The following is a 13,308-nucleotide window of genomic DNA, read 5'->3' on the forward strand; positions in this document are numbered from 1 at the left end:
CCGCGTGACGGGGGAGGAGGGGTCACAATGTCCTTGGAAAGGTCTGTATTTATAGGGATGCACAATAAAGGGATCTGTGATGAGTCAGGCTCTAGCCTGGTTTTCTCCTGCACCTCTCGGGCCTCGGAAGGGTGGGAGCAGTGGCTGCCCTGGCCCTGGGATGGGGCTGGGTGGGGCTGTGCCAGCCCTGAGCTCTCGTTCTGCAGGGCCGCTGGAGTTCTCAGGGGCTCTTGCTGGGGATCGGGGCCTATGGCGGAGCTGCCCTTTAGTGCCATTTCTTACTGGCTCACCGCGTGTGACGGGGAGAAACCGCCTGCCACTGCCCTCCTCCCTCCGGCTGTGTGCAGAGGTGTGTCCAGGGGCCCAGCCTGGGACAAGCTGAAACTCATGGGACAGGCTGGGCAAGGCACTGGGCAAACACAGAAACGCCAGAAAACAAGGAAACAAAAGTGAATAGTTATGTAAGGAACTGACTGTGGGGCTAGGCCCAGGGCCCAGGGCCAGGCAGCACCACCCCAGCCAGAGCCTCAGGTCCCTGGGTCCCTGAGCTCCCCCACCCCACCCTCAGAGGCGGGTTACTGGGCTCCCTGGCTCCTGACTCAGGAAAGCTGCAGCTACCGCCCCAAACCCCTGCTGCCCCAGGGAGGGCCTGACCCCAGTCTGTTGATATGGAGTGCGCCCAGGAGGGGCTGGAGCCCACAGCCATGACCACGCCCTGGGGTCCGTGAACTGCTTCTGGCCCCTCTATGGGGAGGAGGAAGCAGGAAATGCCACTGTCCCGTGGCGTGTTTTGAAGCTAATTCCGCCCATAAGCAGTCAGGCAGGATGATGGAGAAGCCTGTGACGGCGTGGGAATTGGGGATAATATATTGAATGAATATTGTGTTTCTCAGTTTCCCCCATGTGGTATAAGGGTAACTAGTTGTGGTGGGGAATAGTTGTTGGCTCTTTGCAGAGACACAGAGACAAAGGCGTGACTCACCCCGAGCTGCCTGGGGGCCCAGAGGACAATGGCCACTGTAATTGCCAAAAGAAAAAAGAAAAGGAGTACTTGTGGCACCTTAGAGACTAACCAGTTTATTTGAGCATGAGCTTTCGTGAGCTACAGCTCACTTCATCGGATGCATAGCATATCGTGGAAACTGCAGAAGACATTATATACACACAGAGACCATGAAACAAAACTTCCTCCCACCCCACTGTCCTGCTGCTAACAGCTTATCTAAAGTGATCATCAAGGAAGGCCATTTCCAGCACAAATCCAGGTTTTCTCACCCTTCCCCCCCCGCCCCCACAGACACACATACAAACTCATTCTCCTGCTGGTAATAGCCCATCCCTCTTTGAAACCTCTCTTTATAATGCGCATGATAATCAAGGTGGGTCATTTCCAGCACTAATCCAGGTTTTCTCACCCCCCCCCCACACACCCCCCTCCAAAAACCACACACACAAACTCACTCTCCTGCTGGCAATAGCTCATCTTACAATGTGCACAGCAATAATCCAAGTTTAACCAGAACGTCTTGGGGGGGGGGTTTGTAGGAAAAAAACAAGGGGAGATAGGCTACCTTGCATAATGACTTAGCCACTCCCAGTCTCTATTCAAGCCCAAATTAATAGTATCCAATTTGCAAATGAATTCCAATTCAGCAGTTTCTCGCTGGAGTCTGGATTTGAAGTTTTTTTGCTTTAAGATAGCGACCCTCATGTCTGTGATTGCGTGACCAGAGAGATTGAAGTGTTCTCCGACTGGTTTATGAATGTTATAATTCTTAACATCTGATTTGTGTCCATTTATTCTTTTACGTAGAGACTGTCCAGTTTGACCAATGTACATGGCAGAGGGGCATTGCTGGCACATGATGGCATATATCACATTGGTGGATGTGCAGGTGAACGAGCCTCTGATAGTGTGGCTGATGTTGTTAGGCCCTGTGATGGTGTTCCCTGAATAGATATGTGGGCACAGTTGGCAACGGGCTTTGTTGCAAGGATAGGTTCCTGGGTTAGTGGTTCTGTTGTGTGGTATGTGGTTGTTGGTGAGTATTCGCTTCAGGTTGGGGGGCTGTCTGTAGGCAAGGACTGGCCTTTCTCCCAAGATTTGTGAGAGTGTTGGGTCATCCTTCAGGATAGGTTGTAGATCCTTAATAATGCGTTGGAGGGGTTTTAGTTGGGGGCTGAAGGTGACGGCTAGTGGCGTTCTGTTATTTTCTTTGTTAGGCCTGTCCTGTAGTAGGTGACTTCTGGGAACTCTTCTGGCTCTATCAATCTGTTTCTTCACTTCCGCAGGTGGGTATTGTAGTTGTAAGAATGCTTGATAGAGATCTTGTAGGTGTTTGTCTCTGTCTGAGGGGTTGGAGCAAATGCGGTTGTATCGCAGAGCTTGGCTGTAGACGATGGATCGTGTGGTGTGGTCAGGGTGAAAGCTGGAGGCATGTAGGTAGGAATAGCGGTCAGTAGGTTTCCGGTATAGGGTGGTGTTGATGTGACCATCGTTTATTAGCACTGTAGTGTCCAGGAAGTGGATCTCATGTGTGGACTGGACCAGGCTGAGGTTGATGGTGGGATGGAAATTGTTGAAATCATGGTGGAATTCCTCCAGGGCTTCTTTTCCATGGGTCCAGATGATGAAGATGTCATCAATATAGCGCAAGTAAAGTAGGGGCGTTAGGGGACGAGAGCTGAGGAAGCGTTGTTCTAAATCAGCCATAAAAATGTTGGCATACTGTGGGGCCATGCGGGTACCCATAGCAGTGCCGCTGATCTGAAGGTATACATTGTCCCCAAATGTAAAATAGTTATGGGTAAGGACAAAGTCACAAAGTTCAGCCACCAGGTTAGCCGTGACATTATCGGGGATAGTGTTCTTGACGGCTTGTAGTCCATCTTTGTGTGGAATGTTGGTGTAGAGGGCTTCTACATCCATAGTGGCCAGGATGGTGTTATCAGGAAGATCACCAATGGATTGTAGTTTCCTCAGGAAGTCAGTGGTGTCTCGAAGGTAGCTGGGAGTGCTGGTAGCGTAGGGCCTGAGGAGTGAGTCTACATAGCCGGACAATCCTGCTGTCAGGGTGCCAATGCCTGAGATGATGGGGCGTCCAGGATTTCCAGGTTTATGGATCTTGGGTAGTAGATAGAATATCCCAGGTCGGGGTTCCAGGGGTGTGTCTGTGCGGATTTGATCTTGCGCTTTTTCAGGAAGTTTCTTGAGCAAATGCTGTAGATGCTTTTGGTAACTCTCAGTGGGATCAGAGGGTAATGGCTTGTAGAAAGTGGTGTTGGAGAGCTGCCGAGCAGCCTCTTGTTCATATTCTGACCTATTCATGATGACAACAGCACCTCCTTTGTCAGCCTTTTTGATTATGATGTCAGAGTTGTTTCTGAGGCTGTGGATGGCATTGTTTTCTGCACGGCTGAGGTTATGGGGCAAGTGATGCTGCTTTTCCACAATTTCAGCCCGTGCACGTCGGCGGAAGCACTCTATGTAGAAGTCCAGTCTGCTGTTTCGACCTTCAGGAGGAGTCCACCTAGAATCCTTCTTTTTGTAATGTTGGTAGGCAGGCCTCTGTGGATCATTATGTTGTTCAGAGGTATCTTGGAAATATTCCTTGAGTCGGAGACGTCGAAAATAGGATTCTAGGTCACCACAGAACTGTATCATGTTCGAGGGGGTGGAGGGGCAGAAGGAGAGACCCCGAGATAGGACAGCTGCTTCTGCTGGGCTGAGAGTATAGTTGGATAGGTTAACAATATTGCTGGGTGGGTTGAGGGGACCATTGCTGTGGCCCCTTGTAGCAACGACCCTGGATGCCCCTCCCCTGCCCTTAGGAGCCAGGTGGGTGTGACCGGCTGGGGGACAAAGGACTGGGGAGGGGCCAGGTGGGGCTCTTACCTGTGGGCTGCTGGAGGCTGGAGAAGCCTCTGGACTGGGCCTGAAGAGGGGTGAGAGGGCTCTGGGCTGACCCAGCTGGACTTTGCTTTAACTTTCTCTTCTCTGTGGTAACTAAGGCTGCTCTGTGCTGTGCCCAGACACCAGATAATCCTCCTGCTGTTACCCCACTGGCTGAGAGTCGCTGCAGAGTCAGGAAGTTGGGGTGCAAGTCTCCCCAGGTGTCAAACCCAGGTGGGCTCTCTGCAGGGAGCTCACAGTGTGACCCAGGGGTGCTGAAGGTGCCAGAGGTTCGGTCCCAGGAGGCGGTGAAGCCGAGGGGCTGAGCCCATTGATAGTGTGACCCTAAGGGGGGGGTGAGGGGAAGAGGCAGGTGGAGGTGGGCTGTGGGGCTGGGTATGAGGGGACCAGGCAGGTGGGGTTGGTTTTCGAGGGGACGAGGGAGGTGGGGGTGGGGTTTGAGGGGACTCCGTATGTTTTATGGAAATATGTTTATAAGTGTGAATAGGATGTAACTGGTATATACTTTATGCTGAAGGTCTCTTGTAAGGTATCATTACAAATCTTATAATCTACCGAGTGTGCTCATCCTATTTGTATGAATGTATCACTCTTGTATCTGAAGCTAGAAATATGAAGTATAACTCTGAAGTCGTATTGTAATTATGCAAAGTGTGGGCCATTAATGGTGGTTTAGAATCTTGATGGCTCTCATTAACCAGGACAATTGGTTGTAAATAACTCTGTATGCTTGTAAGCCTTCCTGTGTTCATGTGAGTCAGGCTGGAGAGAACGGAGGCTTGGGGTCTCACTGGACATGTGACCATGTCACCTAGTACTAAAAAGAAAAGGAGTCCTTATGGCACCACAGAGACTAACCAATTTATTTGAGCATAAGCTTTCGTGAGCTACAGCTCACTTCATTGGATGCATTCCGATGACGTGAGCTGTAGCTAACAAAAGCTCATGCTCAAATAAATTTGTTAGTCTCTAAGGTGCCACAAGGACTCTTTGTTGTTTTTACTGATACAGACTAACACTGCTGCTACTCTGTCACCTAGTACTGGTATCCATCTTAAACCTGGTGCTTTTCTATTTGGAAGGAGGGGAGGGGACCCAGAGAGACAAAGGATTCCTGCCTTGTGCCAAAGCTATAAAAGGAGGTGGAACAGAACAAAGGGGGCTGCCAGTCATGAGAAATCCCCTAGTTACCACCTGAGCTGGAACTAACAAGAACTGTACCGGGGAAAGGATTGGGCCCAGACTAAGAAGGTGTGAGTATCAACTTGTCAACTACTGGGAATGGGCCACATCCACCCTGATTGAATTGGCCTTGTTAGCACTACAAAAAATAATTTTCCCTCTGTTAAAAGAAAAGGAGGACTTGTGGCACCTTAGAGACTAACAAATTTATTTGAGCATAAACATCCGATGAAGTGAGCTGTAGCTCATGAAAGCTTATGCTCAAATAAATTTGTTAGTCTCTAAGGTGCCACAAGTACTCCTTTTCTTTTTGCGGATACAGACTAACAGGGCTGCTACTCTGAAACCTTTCCCTCTGTTGATATTCACCCCTTTTTGTCAACTGTTGGGCATGGGCGACACCCACCCTAATTGAATTGCCCTCATCAGCACTGACTCCCCACTTGGTAAGGCAACTCCCATCTTTTCATGTGCTGTATATTTATACCTACTTGCTGTATTTTCTACTCCATGCATCTGATGAAGTGGATTATAGCCCACAAACTTATGCCCAAATAAATTTGTTAGTCTCTAAGGTGCCACAAGGACTCCTTGTTGTTTTTACTGATACAGACTATCACGGCTCCCCTCTGTAGTCTGTGAAAGAAGCTTATTGGAACATCTCTGAGGGTAAGATTTAACTATATTCAGTTTCTTAAATGTATTAGGCTTAGACTTGCGTGTTTTGTTTTACTTTGCTTGGTGACTTACTTTGTTCTGTCTGTTATTACTTGGAACCACTTAAATCCTACTTTTTATACTTAATAAGATCACTTTTGTTTATTAATTAACCCAGAGTAAGTGATTAATACTTGGGGGAGCAAACAGCTGTGCATCTCTCTCTATCAGTGTTATAGAGGGTGGACAATTTATGAGTTTACCCTGTATAAGCTTTATACAGGGGAAAATGGATTTATTTGGGGTTTGGACCCCATTGGGGACTGGGTGTTAGGGTGCTGGAGACAGGAGCACCTGCTGAGTGGTTTTCATTTCAAGTCTGCAGCTTTGGGGCATGGTTCAGACCCTGGGTCTGTGTTTGCAGCATGCTGGTGTGTCTGGCTCAACAAGACAGGGTTCTGGAGTCCCAAGCTGGCAGGGAAAACAGGCTCAGAGGTAGTTTCAGCACGTCGGGTGACAGTCCCAAGGGGGTCTCTGTGACTGAACCCGTGACAGGGATGAGGCGGATGGGGTGTGAGGGGACGAGGCAGGTGGGAGTGGGCCGGGAGTCCGTTAGCACCCTGGCTAGTCCATCCCAATTACAGTTCCCAGTACCCAGTCAGAGCAGAGCCACATCCTCCCTTAGCTCCGGTCTGGTCGCTAGCACGTGCAGGGGGTACAGAAGTTCTCATGCGGCCTCATGCCCTTTTGCCATCCCAAAACCTTTGGGTTTGAAACTGGGCTGGGGTTCTGTCACTGCCCCTCCCCCTCGTCTGCCAGGGAGTGAGGGGGGCAGGACCCCACCTACCTCCATGTATCAGCTGCCTTGGCCACAGCCTGGGGTGTCCTTCCCCCTGGTTGGCACAGGGAGTCACACCATGATCATTGGTGCTTACCCCAGCCCTCTCTCTGGGGCTCTGGTGCCCCAGGGGATGGTGAGGCCAGGATGCCCCTGCAGCCCCCCCTGGAGTCATCTCCCAACCCCAGGGCTGTGCATATGCCAGGAGCCCAGCTCCCCTTGTGGGGTTAACCAGTTGGCCTCACTCCCAGTACTGAGTCCTCTCCCAGCCCCCCTTCCAAGAGGGCTGTGATTTGGGCTCTCACCATGGCCATGTCCCCCCTCTGACCAGGCCCCTGTGTTACCAGCAGCATCCTTCCAGCTGCTCCCCTACTCCCTGGGGCCTCTCTCACCCCTGGACAGGGCATGTTTAGCCATGGTCCTGCCCTGCCTGGGGCCCCCCTGTGCTCAGCTGGGGTCTCGGCCCCCACCATGCTCAGCTCTGCCTTTGCTTCCCCAGGGAGGGTAGGCAGCATCAGAGCCAGCATGAGTCTCATCTCCCATGGGAGGATGGGTGGGGACCATCCCTCCGTCCCACTCAGACACCGGGCTCTGGTTACAGACAGGCCGGTATCCAGAGTGTAGCAGCTCCTCCTTTGTGTTACCAGTCGGGGGAAAATCCCCTCCTCCCTGTCAGCCCGGCAATTCACATCTTCACATGCACTTGCCTTCTCCGCCTTCTGGCTCCCTGGATTCAAATCCTTGGCCGTTACAGACGCAGGGCTCCCTGGATCCTGTGTTAAAGAGAGACAGTCATTTTCCAAAAGGATATCAAAGCTGGTGTCCTGGAGAACCCCAGCTACCAGCCATCCTGACCCCTCCTGGGTCTGCACAGGGATCTGGGCCATAGGCAGGGAGCGGGGCTTCATCCCTGGGACCCTCACCCAGCTCACACAGCCCCTCAGGATCTGAGGCTGCACCAGCAGGGCCTGACAACAGTTCTCTCTGTCCCAGGACCTCGCCACCCCAGGAATGTCTCCCCATTGACCATCCCCTTCCGCTCCCACTGGGGATCGGAGGAGCCTGAGCCCAATAGGGTACAACAGGACATGTGTACTGGGGCCTAGCATGGGAGCCCGTCTCTCACCCTCTGTGCCCCTGAGGAGCTGGCTGGGTGGCTGCTTCCCTCACACAGTTCACTCTCGGAGCCTGGCCTACAGGCTGCCTCCCTGGGCCGGCAGAGGCTGAGTTAGCCCCTCTGTCCTGGGCATTTGCCAAGTTAACCTTTCGAGGATTCTGCTTGGCCACCATTTCCTTGGTCTCTGGGCATTGTGCCCATTTCTGCCTGCAGTAGTAACATCTCACGTCCCCTTTCAGTCTCTTTTCATACCCGGACCTACTGTCCACAAACTCATCTGCCAGCCTAGGCTGCAGGTCTTCCTGTCCACTAACCCCATTGCCAGGTCTTGAGGACAGATCTCATCCAGCTGCTCCAACCCAACCAGGGTATACAAATTCTCCAGCGTAGTGACACCTGCACCCTTACCCCATTTGCGGAGATATTCTCCCAGCAGGGTGATGACTTCCATGGAGGTCACACCCGCAGTCTTCTGCACACGCCAAAACCTCTTCCTATATGCCTCCATAGTCAACTCAAACTTCAGCAGCAAAGCTCTGTTGAGCAGTTCATAGTTCCCAGTCTCCACTCCGTCCACTTGGCTGTACGCCTCTGTGGGTTTGGGACCGAGTAAGGGGGTGAGAAGTAGAGTCGATCTGCATGGTCCAAATCCCTAGCCTTTTGAGGCAGTGACGTAGGTGTCTATATCTCCCCCACCCCTTAAACCAGGCAACAATTTGGTATCTAGGTTCCCTACGGAATTGGCATCCCGAGGCCTTTCCCCACTTACCCTTGGTGGGTCCTCTTGCCCCTCGGCTTCTCCATCTCCGGTTCACGCTTTCGCTGCTTCTCCTTGTCTTCGGCTAGCCTCCGTTGCTCCAGCTGCCGCTCCTGGCTCCCCATCGTGGATTTGAAGCAGTGGGAGCTGGAGCTAAGAGCAAAGGTCATGAAGACCCCTGCTGGATGGGGCGCTGGGTCTGGTGGATGCCCAGCTGCTGCTCGCTCCGGCTGTTGCCTCGGCTGCGACCAGACTCTCTCAAAGCCCGGCTTGGCCTGGAACCCGCTTCTTGGGCCGGTTGTCCTCCTCCAGCCGTCCAATCAGCTGTGCCTCGTTGTGCTTCTCCACACGGAACCCTCTCTCCCTTCACGGGTTTGCAGTGTTTGTCTTCGGGAGAGGGTTATACGGCTTTTCCCCGCTGTGTCCTTTAACTTCCCTTGTTTTACTGCTGCCAGTCACTTATTGCAAATGCAATAACTCAGCAGCCAACTGTCTACTGGGCGCATTCAGAAACCATCCTCTGGCTCCACCTGTCCCGGATCCCCAGGCCCGGTGCTCTCGCCTGGCTCTGGAACAGCCCCTTGGAGGAGCCCATCTGTGTGTCAGCCCCCTTAGAGGCAAACTATCACTGGGGTCAGCCCCTTGGCTTCACCGCCTCCTGGAACTGAACCTCGGAGCCTTCAGCACCCCGGGTCATGCTGTGAGCTCCCTGCAGGGAGTCCATCAGAGTTGGACGCCTGGGGAGACTTGCACCCCTAAAGGGTGCACTGCACCCCAACTTCCTGACTGCAGCGACTCACAGCCAGTGCTGTAACAGCAGGAGGGTTATTGGGTGTCTGGACACAGCATAGAGCAGCCTTAGTTACCACAGAGAACAGAAAATTACAGCAAAGTCCAGCTGGGTCAGCCCAGAGCCCACTCACCCCTCTACAGTCTGAGTCCAGAACCTTCTCCTGCCTCCAGCAGCCCACAGTAAGAGCCTCACCTGACCCCTCCCTTGTACTTTGTCCTCCAGACGGTCACACCCCGCTGGCTTCCTGGATCATCCATGGTAGCTTGTTGCTAGGTGCCAAATATCTGGGCAATTGGAGTGGCCATTGTCTGTCTTCTGGGACTCTCCATGGGTGTGGGTCCCAGGCAGCTCTGCGTGGGTCAGGCCTGCATCTCTGGCTCTGTGCAAAGAGTAAACAACCTTTACCCGCACCTAGTTACCCATGCACCACATAGGGGAAACTGAGGCACAGACAATATCCACCCAAAGTACTATGACAAATTCACACTCTTTCACAGGCTTGGCGGGGGTGGGGGTGTGTGAGGGGATGAGGCAGGCAAGGGGGCTGGCTGTAAGAGGATGAGGCAGTTGGAGGGCCATGGGGCTGGATGTGGGGAAAAAAGGAAGGTAGGGGCTAGGGCTGGGTGTGTGGGGATGAGGCAGGTGGGGGTGGGCCATGGGACTGGATGTGGGGGGCTGAGGCAGGTGGGGGGATTGGTGTGAGGGGTTGAGGCAGGTGGGTGTGGACCATGGGGCTGGGTATGAGGGAATGAGGCAGGCGGGGGGGGGCTGGGTGTGAGGGGCTGAGGCAGGTGGGAGGGTCTAGATGTGAGCGGACAGGCGGGTGGGGGCAAGGGGCTGAGGCAGGCAGGGGTGGGGTAAGAGGGGGCCGTTTGGGTGGGCAGGCCAGCGTGTAATGGACACAGTCCCCGCTCTGCGGGAACAGGTAGCTATAAAGAGCCCTGAGGGCAGGGTGCGGCCAGGCCAGGGGAGATTACAGGAGCCATGTGTGGTGAAGGAGCAGCGGTCACAGCCCTAAGCTCCTGCGTCACTGAACCGTGGGCCCCCCTCAGAGCGGGCCCTGGCAGAGCCCTGACGAGAGTGACTGTGATGTTGCCTGCCAGCTCTGCCCAGCCTCCTGCCCCCCTCATCTCTCTCTCCCCTGTGATTCGGGGCAGAGGCCTCTCGGGTGTGTCCACACTGCAGTGTGAGCCCAGGGTCAGAGGGACTCACATCAGCTGACCCGTGAGAGAGACCCTGGGGTGTGAGCGGCTACACTAAGGCTGAACCCCATTTAACAGTGCTCGAACCCGGGTTTGAACCCAGGGTCCTGGTGCCCCCCTGCAGCCCTGCGTCAGCCCAGCCCGACTCCCCAGCGCCCGCCCGAAATAGGGCCGCTCCAGCCCCGTGACCACCATGCGCTGAGGGGGGACTTGGCTTCCACCCTGCATGGCCCAGAAGGTTTGACCAGCCCCAGCACAGCCTGCCGGGCGGCTTTCTGGGCTGCGTGCGCCCAGCTGCCAGAGCCAGCCACATGGAGGAGGCGCTGTTGGAAGAACTCCTCTCGCTTGCTGTCACTCCTGTGTCAGGAAAGGTGCAGAGCAGCCATGAGCCGCTGGGACATTTTGGCGACGTTGTCTGACCCGTCCGAGGATTTTATGATGGAGCAGAAGGAGGAGGACGAGGACCCTGGCATGGCAGCCTGCCACGACCTGGTGCTGCTCACTGCGCTCCGCACAGCCACTGATGCCCCCTACGTGGACTGGTGCTTCTGGCGCCGGGCCGCAAGCGCAGGCCGGTGGGATCACGTCGTCCTGCAGGCCTGGGATGATCGGCACTGGGGGAAAGCTCCATTTCTGGAGCCTTGTGAGCAGCTTGCTCCGACCCTGCAGTGTAGACACCCGCACGAGGGCACCCTGGGCGTTCCAGAAGCGGGTTCCTAGAGCCGTCCGGAAGCCGGCTACCCCAGACTGCTCCAGTCCATTGCCAGCCAGTTTGGGTCAGGGCGTCGACTCGGGGGAAGCAGTGGCGGAAGGTTTCTGAGGCAGGTAGGTGTGTGGGGCACCCCAAGATGGTAGGCAGTAAAGCTATTCCGGAGGTAAGTGCTGGGCACAGCGCCTGTCCCCGGGGCAGCCAAAGCCAGGGTTAGCAGGGCTCTGCCTGGCTCTCCAGCCCGTGGGCTCAGCTGCTGGCCCCCCTGCAATGGCTGTGGCTGGTGGGGGGCAATCCAGGAGCACCTTGCACCCGCTCTGCGCAGGGGGACACCTGAGTCACCACCTGGCTGCGCCGTCTGCACAGTGCTGAATGTAGGGACAAAGAACCCCAGTGGGGCCAAAGGGCCTATGGGGAAGCAGGGCCAGGGCCCGGGGGATCCCTGGCTTGGGGCACCGCAGGCAGCATGGCTGGGCCAGGAGCCTGGGTCTCTCCCTCAGGGCTTCTCTCTCCCGGGCTCAGAACTGAGTCCCATGTGCTGGGTCGAGGTGCTGCCATGTGCAAACGAGCCACCTTCCATTCCTGGGGGCCGGGCACGGCGCCAGGGCTGCCTGCCCTGCCCAGCCATCGCTAGGCTCAGCAGGGCCCTGGGCAGGAGCTGGACCAGCGCTGCCCACCCTGCCCCCTAGCGCCCGGCCCACCCTGCCGTGGCCCTGGACACAGGTACATCACAGAGACGCTTATCACCCGCCTGCTACAGCCCCTGGTTCCCTCTAAGTCACTGAGCAAGGAATGGAGACAGCTGGGGACAGGGCGAGATGTTTCCTCCCCACCCTGCTGCCCAACCCCTCCCACGTCCCCTGCCCCGAGCGTGGCCGTCCTGCCCCTCCGCATCACAGCCTCCAGCCCCCTGGGAGGGCTCCTCCTCCACCCCACAGGGCCCCTGCTCCTCTCGCCCAAGGGGCTTCCAGGCATCAGAGCGGGATGGGCTCCCTGGGGTGCCAGCCAGCCCCTGCCCAGGGGCATGAGCCTCCTCCCCTCCCTGGGGCTCAGCTGGGAATCCCCTGGCACTGAGCCAGTCACACTCAGCCCCTGGGGCCCCAAACCAGGCCCTGCTCAGGGAGCTGGAGGCCCAGTGCTAGCAGCTGGCTCCTAGCGGGCCCATCGCTGAGCCGGGCTGGAGTTTGTGGGCTGTGCGGGGCACAGGGGGGCCCGTAACCCCAAGACACGCGTCCGGCTCTCGCTAGTGGGAATGAGGTCCCCCCCCACCCTGGGGAATCTGTGCAGCCCTCTACCACCCCCTCCCTGCCCCCCCTTCCCCCACCACCTGTGTGACTCTGGTGTTCCCAGCCCAAACAATGATCTTTTATGACCCTTTACACCGTTCATAAACCTTTACAGTCCCCACCGCAAGGACATGCCACCTCTTTACGGGAAGGCTGGGCAGGGACGAGGAAGTGGTGCCCCAGACGTCCCACCCAGCCGCTGCCTGCAGAGCCCGTGTCTGGGCGTCCGAGGGCCGGGCGAGCAGGCAGCGCACTCCCGGCTACGTGTCCACAGCCCCGCACGCCCCTGGGCCTCAGCCCCGCACCGTGCCCGGGCGTGAGGCGGCCCCCTGCTGCCCACGGCATCGGGACACACGGCCAGAGTGTAGGGTTGGCACGGCAGCGCACGGAGCTGTCTGTACAGCAGCCCCTCCCTGGCTCCCGGTGTCCATCCCTGGGCTGGCATTGCCCTCTGCCGGCCGTCAGTCGTGGTGCAGCCTCGTGTCTGCCACCCACAGGCCTGTTCGGGTGGACGCCTGACTGCACAGACCAGGGAGCAGCAGCTGTGACCCCAGGGAAGCCACTTTCACCCCCCAGGGCCAGGCCCCCCGCTAACGGGGGAGGTGGGCCAGTGTAGCAGAACCCAGGCCAGGCGTGGGCTCCGGACACTCCCCCAGCAGCTACCAGCCATTCTTCAACAGGCACCATGGCCCCGTGGTGAGAGCAGTGGTCAGGAGTTGTGGGTTCTGTTCCCCTTCTGCCACTGATTGACTTGGGCAAATCTCTTCACCCCCACGGGCTTCTCCCTAGGGCGGTTGGGATGTCCAAAGTCTCTGGGGCAGCTGCTGGAAGGTGCTACACAAAGGCCAAAGATT

Source organism: Natator depressus, chromosome 24 (assembly GCF_965152275.1).
Source record: "Natator depressus isolate rNatDep1 chromosome 24, rNatDep2.hap1, whole genome shotgun sequence".
Taxonomy (NCBI): Eukaryota; Metazoa; Chordata; order Testudines; family Cheloniidae; genus Natator; species Natator depressus.